This window comes from Balaenoptera musculus, chromosome 6, assembly GCF_009873245.2.
Source record: "Balaenoptera musculus isolate JJ_BM4_2016_0621 chromosome 6, mBalMus1.pri.v3, whole genome shotgun sequence".
NCBI classification, from domain to species: Eukaryota; Metazoa; Chordata; class Mammalia; order Artiodactyla; family Balaenopteridae; genus Balaenoptera; species Balaenoptera musculus.
In genome coordinates, this window is record NC_045790.1 from 58,761,405 (window position 1) to 58,779,010 (window position 17,606).

The window sequence follows — 17,606 nt, forward strand, 5'->3', positions numbered from 1 at the left end:
TGTAAAAATCATCACTCAATATAAGAAACCCAGTATAAGAGTTGATTCAGGCAAAATCATCAATAAATGCTAAAGCAAATGGAATGAAAGTTTATTGGAGAACAAAGTATTCACAAAATATTATTCTAAGTAATCTCCTATCCCCTAGATCACTTATTCACTACAAAGGGAAAAAATGATTCTTTACAATTATGGTCACAAACATAGTTAAGTGGACAAGTTTGGCATCTCCAGAAGTGGAACACAGTCTGCCACTGTAGGTACCTGATTCAGTGCAGTGGGAGCTACACCACAGCACCTAATTTGTGCTGCTGCCAGAAATACTGACCTGAGTCTATTTATGAGGAACTAACCTAAAGAAACCAGAATGCTGGATCCCCTGCAGGACCACAATCATGACTCTTCAGAAGGAGTCAATATCATTAAAAACAAAGCGAGCAGAGCACCTGGAACTCAAAGGTAGGTCACAGAAATACAAACTGTACAACAGTTTGGCAGTTCCTTATAAAGATAAATGTATGCTTATCATATCATGTAGAAATCCTACTCCTAGGTATAATATTTACCCAAGAGAAATGAAAACATATGCTCATATGAAAATTTATCCCGGATGTTTATCATGGCTTTATCCTTAATCATCTAAAAGTGAAAACAACCCCAGATTTCTCTCCACTGGCTAATGGATAAACAAATTATGGTACATCCACGCAGTAGAATAACACTCAGCAATAAAAGGGAACAAGTGACTATGTTAGTCATGCAACACTGTAGATGAATCTCAAATGAATAATGCTAAGTAAGAGAAGCCAGGCTCAAAAGACTCCATACTGTATGATTCCATTTGTATGATCGTCTGGAAAAGGCCAAATCATAGATTAATGGTTGTCAGGGACCGGGAGTGGGAGAAAGCTTGACAGCAAAGAGACGGGAAGGAATCTGGGAGGATGATGAAACTATTCTACACCTGGATTGTGATGGTTGTAACACAATGTATGTGTTTGTCAAAATTCATAAAACCATACACTAAAAGGAGTGAACTTCTAGAATATTTTTATAATTACGTAAGATAGGCCTCAATAACCTTGTCTTTAAAACAAACAAACAAACAAAAAGAACCCAAACCAAAACAAAAGAAACAAACAAAAAAACAGGGGAGGGTAATGGGATGCTCTGAGACTGGGGAAGACTAAAAAGACATAACTAGCAATGCTATGCATGAACCTTGACTGGCTCCTGAACTGGGCAGAGGGGACAGCTACAAAAGGCATTTTAGGGACAATAGGGGAAATTTGAGCTTAGACTATGTTGATAATGTTATTGAATTAAAAATTTTTTTGTCGGGTGCAGCAATAGGGCTATGGTTGCACAGGAACTAGTTCTGTTCTTGGGAGGTTCATGCTGACATATTTAGGCATAACATGTCATGACTGCAACCTTCTTTTGGATATTTTGTCAAAAGAGAAGTGAGAGTGTGTATACAGAAAGGAAGGTGGAGTGGGGGGGGATCTTTCCTGTGGGTTTGAAGGATTTCAAAATAATAAACTATTTTTGCTAAACCCCAATAGTGCACCGCTGCAACCCCCACCTCCAGACTTCGTGCTGGATGTGGTGGATTTGCTAACCCATCCCCATTTCCCTCCAGGTCTTCCCTTTCAGAAGTTCTATCCTTGGCAGCTCTTTATTTCTTCTTCTCTAATCATGTCTTTTGGCTGCCTGGAAAGCATTTGTTTCCAAGGCTGCTGATCTCTGCCAATGCCCTTCTCTTACCTCTCCCCTGAGCCGAAGCCTGACCTGTACAGCTTTGCTATTTTTAAGTATAATCTATATTCTCCAAGTATCTTTAACAGAGGCAAATGGTATCTAAGGCTCTCTGACACTATCCACCTCCTCTTAAAAAGCTTCCCACTCCGCCCTCAGCTTTCCCTTTTGAACTGGAAGTCCATTCACCACGTTTTCTTCCTCTAACTCACAGCCCGGCTGCTTGGCCAGCTGAGTCAGGGAGGATTTTGCTTCTAACAGCTCATAAATTTCCCATCCTTAGATTGCCCTCCTCCTTTACTCCCTCTCACCTAAAATTTAGCTGTGAATTGCTCTCCCTTTCTCTCCTCTTTTCTCATTCCCAGGCTCACAGATGCACCAAATATGACCCTTTCTCATCAGGGCATCTCTGCAGACATGGTGTAAGTGAACAGGTAAATCTTAGCTAGGGAGGTCAAAGGGGGCCACGGGAATATTCTGTAGCCGGACATGGGCACAGATAGCCTGGAATGGCCTAATACAGGGAGAGATAGGCAAACCTTGTCTAAAAAAGAACTTTCAAAGTACTCAGAAAATACCATCTTGATTTTTCTTTAAAGACTGAAAGCAAGAAGCATAACCTTCTCTTTTCAATAAACTCTTCCTTCTTCCCACCCCAAAATACGTCAATTATAACTGTTATGCCAATTTTGTTAGTGAAATAATCTGCTGAGAAGTGCCCATTAGGACTGAGTATAAGTTGTTTTCCACGGTTTCCATACACAGCCCAGTGAACATGGCCAGATTGTCTGGTAGGTTGGGTATCCAGCACCTCCTGTGCTTTGCTCATCACTATTATGAAGCTGATGATGCTCAGTTATTCTAAATCACTCTCCAACAAGATCCTAACATGAAGCTCCTGGCAATTGGCAGCTCACTGGTTTTCTGCTTTTCTTCTCATAAGTATTTCTCCACCTGATTCTTGGTTAGATTTTCCTATGGATACCTTCAGATGGGTTTGATCCCACCTGGTAAGTAACTTCAGAATATTTGTGCTCAAAGAAGTAGATATGTAATTTATTTGATCATGCAGATGAGCCAGCATCACTCCTCTGCCACAGATCTGCTTTCTCTACAATAATTCACAACTTTCCTTTGTCAACAGAGCAACTGGACACATATCCATTCAAAAAAATTAACATTTCCATCCTGAAAATTTGGTTCGGGAAGAATAAATTGGTAAAATGCTAATAGCACATGAAATGAGGTTCAAATGCACTAATTATCAAAGAAAGATAAATTTAGAAAAATTACACACAATTTTTAGCCATTGAAACTGCAAATCATTTGTAAAGGGAAATACTGTATCAGCACAGAGGCACGGGTGTGGAAATGCCTGCAGAAGCAACACAGCTGGGATAGTGAAGGCAGAGCATCTGGCTGTAGAATCTGAGTACTTATATTATCCTACACTATATCCCTTAAGACAAAGTTCAAATACATCATAGTATGATTATAAGATGGACTATTAATTAAAATTCAAGCTCTCTCAGATAATTAATGATATGGGAAAATGTTATGGCATTATATTAAGTGAAGAAATCAGGACACAAAATTGGGTATGCAGTATGATCCCAATTTATTTTAAAATATGAATACAGAGATATGCGGACATGTTTGTGTGCGTTGAATGGCATGGCCTGTGAAGATTCCTGGATTTACGTGTTGAACTAAATTGGCTTAAACCACTAATTTCATGCCCCATGAAAAAGCAAAACCCTTTTTAAGATTTTCTGAACTGATATATTCAGTCACCTCAACTCCAGGATCCTCCTTTGTTCCATCCTGCATCAACCCAGAGATGAGGTTTTTAGCTCAGCTCCTTTCTTCCTCAATTTCCACCAAGAAAAAGAAAATCACACAAAGCACTCAAGAGTATAATAGGGGCTTCCTTGGTGGTGCAGTGGTTAAGAATCTGCCTGCCAATGCAAGGGACATGGGTTCGAGCCCTGGCCTGGGCAGATCTCACATGCCGCAGAGCAACTAAGCCCGTGCACCACAACTACTGAAGCCCATGCGCCGTGCTCCACAATAAGAGAAGTCACTGCAATGAGAAGCCCGTGCACCCCAACGAAGACCCAACGCAGCCAAAAATAAAAATAAATAAAATAAATTTATTTTTAAAAAAAAGAGTATAATAGATGTTGGTGCTAGTTTGAATGGTGTGTGCACGGGCATAACACCCAGACAGTGCCAACACTGGCCCCCAGCCATCGCGGCCCCTGAGGAGTCGGCAAGCTGCCCCCACACCCCGGCCAGAGATTTGAAACTATTGCTGAAAACATCTGGCTGCCAGTCTAGAATATGACTCAGCTCCTGGGGGAGCATGGCTGTGATCCGGAGAACATTCCAGTGCAGATTCTCTATCTACGGGGGCAATGCTATTATTTGGAACTTACCAATTTGGGCTCCTTCCAGACCTGAAAACTGATTACAAATATGAAACAGATTTCACTACTGGACTGGAACTCCACATAAAAAAGAAGATCCTCAAAATAATTGAAAAGGATCCTCACCGAAGAATAGATGCACTGTGACTGGCAGGATATGAAGGAGGTAAGAGGGTCTTGGTGCTCCAGCCGGGTGTCAGGCCTGTGCCTCTGAGGTGGGAGAGCCGAGTTCAGGACACTGGTCCACCAGAGACCTCCTGGCTCCATGTAATATCAAATGGCAAAAGCTCTCCCAGAGATCTCCATCTAAATGTTAAGACCCAGCTCTGCTCAACGACCTGCAAGCTAAAGTGCTGGACACCCTATGCCAAACAAGTAACAAGACAGGAACAAAACCCCACCCATTAGCAGAGAGGCTGCCTAAAATCATAATAAGGTCACAGACACCCCAAAACACACCAACAGAAGTGGTCCTGCCCACCAGAAAGACAAGATCCAGCCCCACCCACCAGAACACAGGCACCAGGAAGCCTATACAATCCACTGAACCAACCTTAGCCACTGGGGCAGACACCCCAAAACAACAGGAATGACAAACCTGCAGCCTGTGAAAAAGAGACCCCAAACACAGTAAGTTAAGCAAAATGAGAAGACAGAGAAACACACAGCAGATGAAGGAGCAAGGCAAAAACCCACCAGACCAAACAAATGAAGAGGAAATAGGCAGTCTACCTGAAAAAGAATTCAGAGTAATGACAGGAAAGATGATCCAAAATCTTGGAAATAGAATGGAGAAAATACAAGAAACATTTAACAAGGACCTAGAAGAACTAAAGAGCAAACAGAGATGAAAAACACAATAAATGAAATTTAAAATTCTCTAGAAGGAATCAATAGCAGAATAACTGAGGCAGAAGAACGTATAAGTGACCTGGAGGATAAAATAGTGGAAATAACTACCGCAGAGCAGAAAAAAGAAAAAAGAATGAAAAGAATTGACGATAGTCTCAGAGATGTCTGGGACAACATTAAACGCACCAACATTCGAATTATAGGGGTCCCAGAAGAAGAAAATATTTGAAGACATTATAGTTGAAAACTTCCCTAATATGGGAAAGGAAATAGTCAAGTCCAAGAAACGCAGAGTACCATACAGGATAAATCCAAGGAGAAACATGCCAAGACACATATTAATCAAACTATCAAAAATTAAATACAAAGAAAAAATATTAAAAGCAGCAAGGGAAAAACAACAAATAGCATACAAGGGAATCCCCATAAGGTTAACAGCTGATCTTTCAGCACAAACTCTGCAAGCCAGAAGGTAGGGTAGGACATATTTAAAGTGATGAAAGGGGAAAACCTACAACCAAGATTACTCTACCCAACAAGGATCTCATTCAGATTCGACGGAGATATTAAAACCTATACAGACAAGCAAAAGCTAAGAGAATTCATCACCACCAAACCAGCTTTACAACAAATGCTAAAGGAAATTCTCTAGGAAGGAAACAAAAGAGAAGGAAAAGACCTACAATAACAAACCCAAAACAATTAAGAAAATGGTAATAGGAACATACATATCAATAACTACCTTAAATGTAAATGGATTAAATGCTCCAACCAAAAGACACAGACTGGCTGAATGGATACAAAAACAAGACCCGTACATATATACACTACCAAACGTAAAATAGATAGCTACTGGGAAGCAACCACATAGCACAGGGAGATCAGCTCAGTGCTTTGTGACCACCTAGAGGGGTGGGATAGGGAGGGTGGGAGGGAGGGAGATGCAAGAGGGAAGAGATATGGGAACATATGTATATGTATAACTGATTCACTCTGTTATAAAGCAGAAACTAACACACCATTGTAAACCAATTATACTCCAATAAAGATGTTAAAAAAAAAAAAGACCCATATATATGCTGTCTACAAGAGTCCCACTTCAGACCTAGGGACACATACAGACTAAAAGTAAGGCGATGGAAAAAGATATTCCACGCAAATGAAAATCAAAAGAAAGCTGGTTTGAGACTTGACTGTTCTCTCCCACACATTGAGAACACTGTCTCCCCTTTCTTTATCAGGCAAACTTCTAAGCATCCTTTAAGATTAGATTAGGCACTGTCTTTATGAACTGAGACAGAACTGATTGCACCTTCTCCAGGTGCTCCCATAGCACCCACACATCTTCCAATCCCCAAATTTACTTCTTTACTGCATTGCAGTCATCTCTTCATCTGTCTATCTCTCCAACTAGATTCAGGCTGTTTGTAAGTTCCTTGAAGGTAAAGATTCAATTCTAGTGGGTACTGATTAGATATTAAACAGAATCTGTTCAACACAGGGGCAGAAATCCATCCAAAAACTACTGAACGATTATGTAAATCAGTTTTTAGTAGGCAGGTCTCCAAATAACTGGAATTCACGTGAATGATAACAGACAGGCAGGTGTGACATATTTCTGAAATTGAAATTTTTAGTGATTTTCTGAAAAGGGGCCCTAAAGTCATGATCCAATGTTTAAAAGCACGTATTTTAAAAATCTATTTTATATAGATAACTTTGTAACACTGAGTTTGTTAACTTACTAAAATTGTATTGTAAACTTACTTGACAAATAAATTTGGGGTCTACTTCAAAAAAAAAGTAAAAAGAGGGTTGGAGTAGCAATTCTCATTTCAGACAAAATAGACTTTAAAATAAAGACTATTATAAGAGACAAAGAAGGACACTACATAATGATCAAGGGATCAAGCGAAGAAGAAGATGTAACAACTGTAAATATTTATGCACCCAACATAGGAGCACCCCAATACATAAGGCAAATGCTAACAGCCATAAAAGGGGAAATCGACAGTAACACAATAATGGTAGGGGACTTTAACACCCCACTTTCACCAATGGACAGATCATCCAAAATGAAAATAAATAAGGAAGCGTAAGCTTTAAATGATACATTAAACAAGATGGACTTAATTGATATGTATAGGACATTCCATCCAAGAAGAACAGAATACACCTTTTTCTCAAGTGCTCATGGAACATTCTCCAGAATACACCTTTTTCTCAAGTGCTCATGGAACATTCTCCAGAATACACCTTTTTCTCAAGTGCTCATGGAACATTCTCCAGGATAGATCATATCTTGGGTCACAAACCAAGCCTTGGTAAATTTAAGAAAATTGAAATTGTATCAAGTATCTTTTCCAACCACAATGCTATGAGACTAGATATCAATTACAGGAAAAAAATCTGTAAAAAATACAAACACATGGAGGCTAAACAGTACACTACTAAATAACCAAGAGATCACTGAAGAAATCAAAGAGGAAATCAAAAAATAAATAGAAACAAATGACAATGAAAACATGATGACCCAAAACCTGTGGGATGCAGCAAAAGCAGTTCCAAGAGGGAAGTTTATAGCAATACAATCCTACCTCAAGAAACAAGAAACATCTCAAATAAACAACCTAACCTTACACCTAAAGCAATTAGAGAAAGAAGAACAAAAAACCCCAAAGTTAGCAGAAGGAAAGAAATCATAAAGATCAGATCAGAAATAAATTAAAAAGAAATGAGGGAAACAATAGCAAAGATCAATAAAACTAAAAGCTGGTTCTTTGAGAAGATGAACAAAATTGATAAAACATTAGCCAGACTCATCAAAAAAAAAAAAAAAGGGAGAAGACTCAAATCAATAGAATTAGAAATGAAAAAGGAGAAGTAACCACTGACACTGCAGAAATACAAAGGATCATGAGAGATTACTACAAGCAAGTATATGTCAATAAAATGGACAACCTGGAAAAAAACGGACAAATTCTTAGAAAAGCACAACCTTCCGAGACTGAACCAAGAAGAAATACAAAATATAAACAGACCAATCACAAGCACTGAAATCGAGACTGAATAAAAATCTTCCAACAAACAAAAGCCCAGGACCAGATGGCTTCACAGGTGAATTCTATCAAACATTTAGAGAAGAGCTAACACCTATCCTTCTCAAATGCTTCCAAAATACAGCAAAAGTAGGAACACTTCCAAACTCATTCTATGAGGCCACCATCACCCTGATACCAAAACCAGACAAAGATGTCACAAAGAAAGAAAACTACAGGCCAATATCACTGATGAACATAGATGCAAAAATCCTCAACAAAATACTAGCAAACAGAATCCAACAGCACATTAAAAGGATCATACACCATGATCAAGTGGGGCTTATCCCAGGAATGCAAGGATTCTTCGGTATATGCAAATCAGTCAATGTGATAAACCATATTAACAAATTGAAGGAGAAATACCATATGCTCATCTCAATAGATGCAGAAAAAGCTTTCGACAAATTCAACACCCATTTATGATAAAAACCCTCCAGAAGGTAGGCATAGAGGGAACTTACCTCAACATAATAAAGGCCAGATATGACAAACCCACAGCCAACATCGTCCTCAATGGTGAAAAACTGAAACCATTTCCACTAAGATCAGGAACAAGACAAGGATGTCCACTCTCACCACTATCATTCAACATAGTTGTGGAAGATTTAGCCACAGCAATCAGAGAAGGAAAAGAAATAAAAGGAATCCAAATCGGAAGAGAAGAAGTAAAGATGTCACTGTTTGCAGATGACATGATACTATACATAGAGAATTCTAAAGATGCTACCAGAAAACCACTAGAGCTATTCAAGGAATTTGATAAAGTAGTAGGATACAAAATTAATGCACAGAAATCTCTTGCATTCCTATACATTAATGATGAAAAATCTGAACGAGAAATTAAGGAAACACTCCCATTTACCACTGCAACAAAAAGAATAAAATACCTAGGAATAAACCTACCTAAGGGGACAAAGACCTGTATGCAGAAAACTATAAGACACTGATGAAAGAATTAAAGATGATACAAACAGATGGAGAGGTATACCATGTTTTTGGGTTGGAAGAATCAACTATGTGAGAACGACTATACTACCCAAAGCAATCTACAGATTCAATGCAATCCCTATCAAACTACCACTGGCATTTTTCACAGAACTAAAACAAAAAATTTCACAATTTGTATGGAAACACAAAAGACCCCGAATAGCCAAAGCAATCTTGAGAAAGAAAAACGGAGCTGGAGGAATCAGGCTCCCTGACTTCATACTATACTACAAAACTGCAGTAATCAAGACACTATGGTACTGGCACAAAAACAGAAATATAGATCAATGGAACAGGATAGAAAGCCCAGAGACAAACCCACACACCTATGGTCACCTTATTTTTGGTAAAGGAGGCAAGTATATACAATGGATAAAAGACAGCCTCTTCAGTAAGTGGTGCTGGGAAAACTGGACAGCTACATGTAAAAGAATGAAATTAGAACACTCCCTAACACCATACACAAAAATAAACTCAAAATGGATTAAAGACCTAAATGTAAGGCCAGACACTATCAAACTCTTAGAGGAAAACACAGGCAGAACACTCTATGATATAAGTCACAGCAAGATCCTCTTTGACCCACCTCCTAGAGAAATGGTAATAAAAACAAAAATAAACAAATGGGACCTAATGAAACTACAAAGCTTTGCACAGCAAAGGAAAACATAAACAAGATGAAAAGACCCTTAGAATGGGAGAAATATTTGCAAATGAACCAACTGACAAAGGATTAATCTCCAAACTTTACAAGCAGCTCATGCAGCTCAATGTCAAAAAAACAAACAATCCAATCCAAAAATGGGCAGAAGACCTAAATAGACATTTCTCCAAAGAAGATATACAGATTGTCAACAAACACATGAAAGGATGCTCAACATCACTAAGCATTAGAGAAATGCAAATCAAAACTACAATGAGGTATCACCTCACACCAGTCAGAATGGCCATCATCAAAAAATCTACAAACAATAAATGTTGGAGAGGGTGTGGAGAAAAGGGAACCCTCTTGCACTGTTGGTGGGAATGTAAATTGATACAGCCACTATGGAGAACAGTATGGAGGTTCCTTAAAAAACTAAAAATAGAACTACCATACGACCCAGCAATCCCACTACTGGGCATATACCCTGAGAAAACCATAGTTCAAAAAGAGCCATGTACCAAAATGTTCATTGCAGCTCTATTTACAATAGCCAGGACATGGAAGCAACCTGAGTGTCCATCGACAGATGAACGGATAAAGAAGATGTGGCACATATTTACAATGGAATATTACTCAGCCATAAAAAGAAATGAAACTGAGTTATTTGTAGTAGCGTGGATGGACCTAGAATCTGTCATACAGAGTGAGGTAAGTCAGAAAGAGAAAAACAAATACCGTATGCTAACACATATATATGGAACCTAAAAAAAAAAAAATGGTTCTGAATAACTTAGGGGCAGGACAGGAATAAAGACTCAGACGTAGAGATGGACTTGAGGACACGGGGAGGGGGAAGGGTAAGTTGGGACAAAGTGAGAGAGCGGCATGGACATATATACACTACCAAATGTAAAATAGATAGCTAGTGGGAAGCAGCCACATAGCACAGGGAGATCAGCTCAGTGCTTTGTGGCCACCTAGAGGGGTGGGATCGGGAGGGTGTGAGGGAGACGCAAGAGGGAGGAGATACGGGAATATATGTATATGTATAGCTGATTCACTTTGTTATACCACAGAAACTAACACACCATTGTAAAGCAATTATACTCCAATAAAGATGTTAAATAAATAAATAAATTTCTTTAAAAATAAAGTAAATAAAGGGAAGTCCCTAAACATTAAAAAAAAAAATGTATAATAGAATCCAGTATTTGGAAGGAAGATGGGGGAGAAATCCATTTAACAATATGTAAACCATCCCAAAATGAACAATATTACTATTTTTTAAAATTGCTTTTAGCCCCCCTGCCACAAGTAAACTACCACTGGCCATTTGCCTGTTAGATCACCCAGCCTCACACTGATGGGCACATCTTTCCTCACCTTCCCATTTCTCACCACCTCTCCTCCTTTAAGAGCAATACATTCTATCATGTTCCCATGCAAGCCACTTAACTCTCTCTTTTGTAGCTGAAGTCCTGAACAACAGTCCTCTCTGGGTCCTGCCTCCTATCCCAGGCTGTTTATCAAGGTATTCTCCCAAATAAAGATGGTTCCTACCCTAAGAGTAACCCTGGTATATCAGCTACTAAAACAGTGGTTCTCAATCTTAGCTACTCATTGGAATTTCTGAGAAGTGGTGTATTTTGGTGTGTGTTATTTTTTTTTAATAAATATTACTCCCTTGGCCTCTCTGGAAGGTCTGAGGGTGTGATTTTGACCTAGATTTATTTTTAATATCCATATGGTTCTAATGTGCAGCAGAGCTGAAATACTCTGTGCTAAAATAAAGACATTCACATTGTTACACATATATTATATATATTTGATTCTACAGTGCATACTTTTTCACAGCTTGATATTTTTTTAAAAATTAGGATGCATTTAATACTTTATATCAAAACGAACTTACAAACTGCCAAGTAGATTAACTTGTGACACACTTGTCATTTCTTGAAATGCATATGGGAACAGTGCCCAGTCTCTCCAAATATATCATGCAATCTTTAAAGCTGGGAGAGTTTGGTTTGACTGATTCATGCATCATCAAAGACTATTATTTGGGCACCAAAAATTCATGAGTAAAAGCTTCTGGCTGAATTTCAAGAGAAACTTGTGACGTGTAATTTAATAAAGAAAAAATTGTGAGTTTAACCACATAGGAAATGAAGATAAATCCCATTATTTTTAAATATACTTTGACATAAGACTGTAGATAAAGAATGTCATGGGGTCAAGATTTGAAGCACACATGATGGGAAGCAGCACATAATAGGGATGATCTGTACAGCTATGGGTGGCCAAAAGAAATTTGAAATTAACTTTAGACTTGGAATGAGAAGGAAACTTAATCTCAAATTTTGTGTGAAGAAAATGTTATGTAATTGCCATTATTTTCTTAGTAAAAAAGAAATAGATCTTTACCTTTAAAGGTAATACAGTAGCTAAACCAATATTGCATTTCATAATAGATAGTATCTTACAGCTGAAGAACTGTACTAACACAGATATTCATAATCCCAGAAAAACAACTGGAATGAAACACACCAAAATGTTAGTAGTAATTGTTAAGGGATAGACTTATAGATAATATTTACTTTCTTCTTTACATTTTCTTTACTTTCCAAATTTTCTAATGATAAATTTCATAATCAGAAAAAGCAAAGAATGTTATTAAAACAAAAATATGAGCATAGGCATATCATTTTCTAGCTCTCACTTTCCCTAAAACACTCGTTGATCAAAAATACAAATACCAAAATAAAAGAGATAGGAAAGCCAAAAAACAAGATTTCCGAGGACTTAAATTATAGGCCTTTTAAATTAAAAAACAACAAAAATGTTGTGGTTAAGTCCAAAATGCAAAAAAACTGTTAAGACTTTCTCCATATCTTTTTCTCCCCACCTCAAACAATCTTTAATTAAACCCAGAGCCCAGTTTACTGGAATGATGTTAAATGTGCCAGAAAAAAGAAGCTAAGAAGCTGTCCACCTTCTCCCTTTCCAGTGTTTCTCATCCGAATGGCATGCTGTGAAACACACACTTAAATTGATTGGTATTAATGCTTGCACACAGGTTCCAAAATGTCAGCAAGATGCATTTGCTTTCAAGTTATATTAACTCTGCTGATTACAAAGAGCCAGGTAAATAAATCTTAGTTATACACAAAATATGCTTTAAGCTTCTTTCATATACATGCTTAGAATGTTCCCTGTCTACAGTCTCACCTTCATTTATTTATGTATTCATTTGACAAAAACTGTGTGCCAGGCACTGTTCTAGGCCCTGGGAAAACAGTCATGAACAAGACAAGAGATCCCTGCCCTCGATCAGCTTACAGGCTAGTAGGGTTAGGAAACAAACAAGAAGCAAATAAGTGCACTGAATATAGTGAAAAAGGAAAACTGGAACGAGAATGCCTGGGGATGGGCAGGGGGAGGGGAGCAGGGAGCAGGCGCTTTAGCTAAGACGGGCAGGAGTTCTCTGAGGAAGTCATTTCCACAGAGACTAGAACGCTGAAGAGGAGGTAGCCCTGCAAAGATCTGAAGAGCATCCAGGCCGGGGAAACAGCAAGGGCATAGACCACAGGTATGATGACGCAGGTTTGGTATGACATAGACACAGGTTTGGTGTATGCACAAAACACAGGGACAATCAGTTTGAATAGAACAGGGTGGGGGAGGGAGCGAATGATACTAAGTGAAACCAGAGAAACAAATAGGAGCCAGGTCATGGAAGACTGTTCAGGCCATAGGACAGAGCTGGAATTTTATTCTATTTGTTATATGAAAACTTTGGTGTGATATAATGTGATGTATGCCTCTTTTAAAAATGTCTAACACAGAATACAGAGATGTACATTATTCCTCCCCTGATCTGTTCACACCTTCAGAGATAGAGTAGAAATAAGAACACTGTAGAACAGAATCAGAAAACCTGGGATCCAGGTCTATCTCCTCCATCTAGAAGCTACCTTACCTCAATCAAGATACTTAATCCTCTGGTCTTAGTTTCCTAATCTGTAAAATGGAACTACTACATCATAGCACTGAAATGAGATATAAATGAGATGAACAATTTGAAATCACCCATAGAGTGAATGGTTAGGACATCAAGTCCCCTGTTTCTTTCTCTCCTTCCTATGCGATACAGAGAAGGGGGATTATGGGGAATGAGCCCACACAGGACATGTTACAACCACTGATGGAGGAAGTGAAGCAATGTGAGTGGTTCTTTGTTTTAGGTTGGTTTTCTCCAAAGCAGGCTCTGAGACAAGAATGTGCGTGTGTTTGGGAGATGATCCTAAGAAGCATTGTTTAGGGAGGAGAGAAGTGAGAGAAGAGAATAGGAAGCAGACAAAGAGAATGTTATCCATCATGGCACCACTATGGGCACATGGAGGCTTAGTCACACTGGGGAACTCTGGAAGACAGTGCAGACAGAAGACACCTTGGAGTTTTCCCACCTGTGGGGCAAGGGAGCTTGGCATTTAGTCTTCAAGTCCCTCCGTCCCCAGGATTAACTCCCCCGAACCTCCAACCTGCCCGTGACTTAAGGCTCCCATGGTCAGAGAAAGCCCTAAGCAAAGAATTGCAGGTCCTTTCAGCAGAAGCCATAGGGGAGGCACGCACAGGAGCGATGAGCACCAAGGCAATGTGTCTGGCACACTGACAGCATCTGCCAAACCTTCGGTCTCTTCCCCAAGACACTGTGAGGCCCTTGGGATATGAAACGCCTGCTCTCACTGCCAGAGCTGCAAGATGATTTTCTCCAGACTGTGACAAGCCCTAGAAATACTGTGCATAGTGATGCCTGCTGCCTACACCACTAGGGGCCCCCTGAAAAGGTCTTACCAAAAAGGCAAAGACTGGGCATCACATTCCTACTCACACCTGCAGGATAACTCACAGCGCTGGCTTCCTCTTTGACCAAGTTTGTGGTTTTTAGACAAAAAACAGGTTGAACCCATTAGGAATTCCAGCCTCTAGGGAAATTTTCCATAAATAGACTTCCTGTTTAAGAGAAAGTTAAAATCAATATCCTTTGAGAATAGCCAGGCTTTGCCAAGTTTGGTCATTGGGTGGGATTTATTATTTTCCTAGTATCAAAATGACAAGGTAAAGAGCCAGCATTTATTGAGAGAATTTGCCATGTGCCAGGGAAGGGAAGTACATAACTAACATCATATAAATGAGACCTCTGTACAAATAAGAAGTATGAATTGGCCTAATGTAATCAAATAGAATATGATAGAGCCAGAGATCATCTAACAGGACTATACTACATTTGAAATGACATAACCCATAGAGGAACATTTCTAATATCTTTGGATTAATAACTGTAGCCTTAATTTATTGAGCATTTATTATAAGTAAAGCACAATGCTAAACTTTGTCTCCTTTAACATATTCAAACTTCACAACAGCATGAGAGATTAGTATCACAGTTCTCATTTAAGATATAAAGAAATTAAGACAAATTGAATTAAAAAGCTGACATTTAACCTACGCTCTTAAATCTCTCAAGCTATAAGCAAGGTTATAAACTTACCCTGAGTGCCTTTATAGAGAGTTCCTGCTCAACATCTGGATAACCAGCTATGGAAGTATGTACTGGAGAACTAAGAAAGCATCCCTGAGCCCTGTCCAATAAATGGATCGCAGCTGGGGTGGGCCTGGAGTAATGTTATCTACTGAGCAACTCAGGTCCTCTTTTTCTTATGGGCCGATGGAAACTCATTCTCACTCTTGGGTCCTCTGCTGTGTTTCTAAAAATGGCTCCATGAAGAACATCATTTAATATTCCTAAAACTGTATATCCTTAAAAATGAATGAAACATAAGGCCAAATCTCATTTCAAATTAAAATCACTCTCAATTCTTTGTCCACTCAACTGATTTCATGAGAAGAATAGAATATATTGCCTAATGGCAGAAAGCCCAAGATATCTTTTATTTGATCCCTCATTTTCACAGAATAAAACAAATAAACAAAAAGAATCTTTTAAGTAATTTCTTTCATGTACTTTTCAAAGAGAATTCTCTAAATTTGGCTCTCTATGGATTGGTTCAAAATTAACTGCCCCTCATTTTCCTTCCCTAGGGGAAATAGTGTGAAAAAGTAACCACTACCAACACGGCCACACTTTGCAAAAAAGTAGTTTATTAGTGATGATGAAAAGACTTTTTTTTTTTTTTAACAGAGCAGATGCTGAGTAATGAATTCTCTTCTTTTACAAATCTATTCTCTAGGTAAAACATTTGTTCCTAGAGGAAGCTAAGCATATCAAATATAATCAGTTCTACCTGCTGGCCCCTTCCTGGCATCTCTTTTTCCTCTTCTTTCTCTTCATCACCTTCCAAAACCAGAGGATTTCCTTGTACCTTCCCCTATTACTAAAGCCAAAGACCCCCACACTCATTCTCTGTCAATAAACCCAACTCTACCACACATGCCATCAGTCCAGTGGCTCTGACAGGTGAGGCACAGACACAGGTATGCCATCGCATTAGTTATCTATCGCTGCACGAAAACTTATTCCAGAACTCAGTGTCTATTGGCAGCCAAGTCTCCATTGGGTCCGTTGTGTTTCTTATGAGCAGAGGCACTGACAGTTTTTGGTCCTGATTATCAGGATATTTGTATAGTAAACAACCTTGCAAGATGGAGACAGTATCCCTCTGGGGAAGAGGCCAGAACTGTTTGCCATCCAGTATAATAAAAATAATGTCTCCCTCCAGGGTAAAGTTTGAGTAGACTTTCTTGAAGCCCTCTTATAAAAATCAAGGTTTCCTATGCTGATGGTTCCTCAGCTGTGAGGCAAACCTACTGTGTATGGAACATCCACCCATGCCCATCCCTACAACAGCCCCATAGGACTTAGGAGGCAAGAGGAACCAATGCAGATGTGATCTCACACTGACTGCTATGCTGGGAATAATGCAAGCCTTTTGCCTCTGACTCAGCAGCCCCATGACTTCTACTAGTGTCCATAAAACTGTTGTGGTCGGCTAATTTAGCTTACAGATAGGGTAAGATCTCACATCCTTCTCAGTTTTTGACTGTACTTCCAAGCAACAAACGTGTATTTCCTCACAGTTTCTGAGAATCAGGAATCTGGAACTGGCTTACCTGGGTGACTCTGGTTCAGGGTCTCTCAGGAGATTGCTGTGAAGCTATTGACTGGAGCTGCAGTCATCTGAAGGCTTGATTGGGGCTGGAAGATAAAATGTTAAGAAGGCTTACTCATATGGCTGTTGGCTGAAGGCCTCAGTTCCTCACCACATTGGCTTCTCCAAAGAGCTTTTGCAGTGCCCTCAAAAAATAGCAGCTGGCTTCCCTGCAGAGCAAGTGATCCAAGAGAGAATAAGTGCGGCCAAAATGGAAGCTTTTATAATCTAATGTCAGAAGAGACACACCATCCCTTCTGCCATATTCTGCTGGCAACACAGCTCCACCCAGCACATTGTAGGAGAGAACTGCACGAGGCTGTGAATATCACGAGGCAGGGGTCACTAGGGTCATCTTGGAGGTTGTCTACTACCATACTGTCAGGTGAGCACCTCACTCACAAAGAATCTGGCTGGCATTACCAGGTGTTTTCAAGACAGAGGAAGGTAAAACTGATGAAAGAATGGCTCAGAAAAAAAGACAGAACAAAGTCTTAAAATTTGGAAATGGCTCCAGGAGAGATTATTTCAGCAAGGAGATAAGCCTCTGGAAAGAGCCTAGCAAAAAGTGAAGCAATTGAGTACTCTTTCCCTATGAAGGGCAGTGGAACGCAGAGGGATTTGTTTTCATTTTCCTTCTGAGACAGTTGATACACTCAGTCCA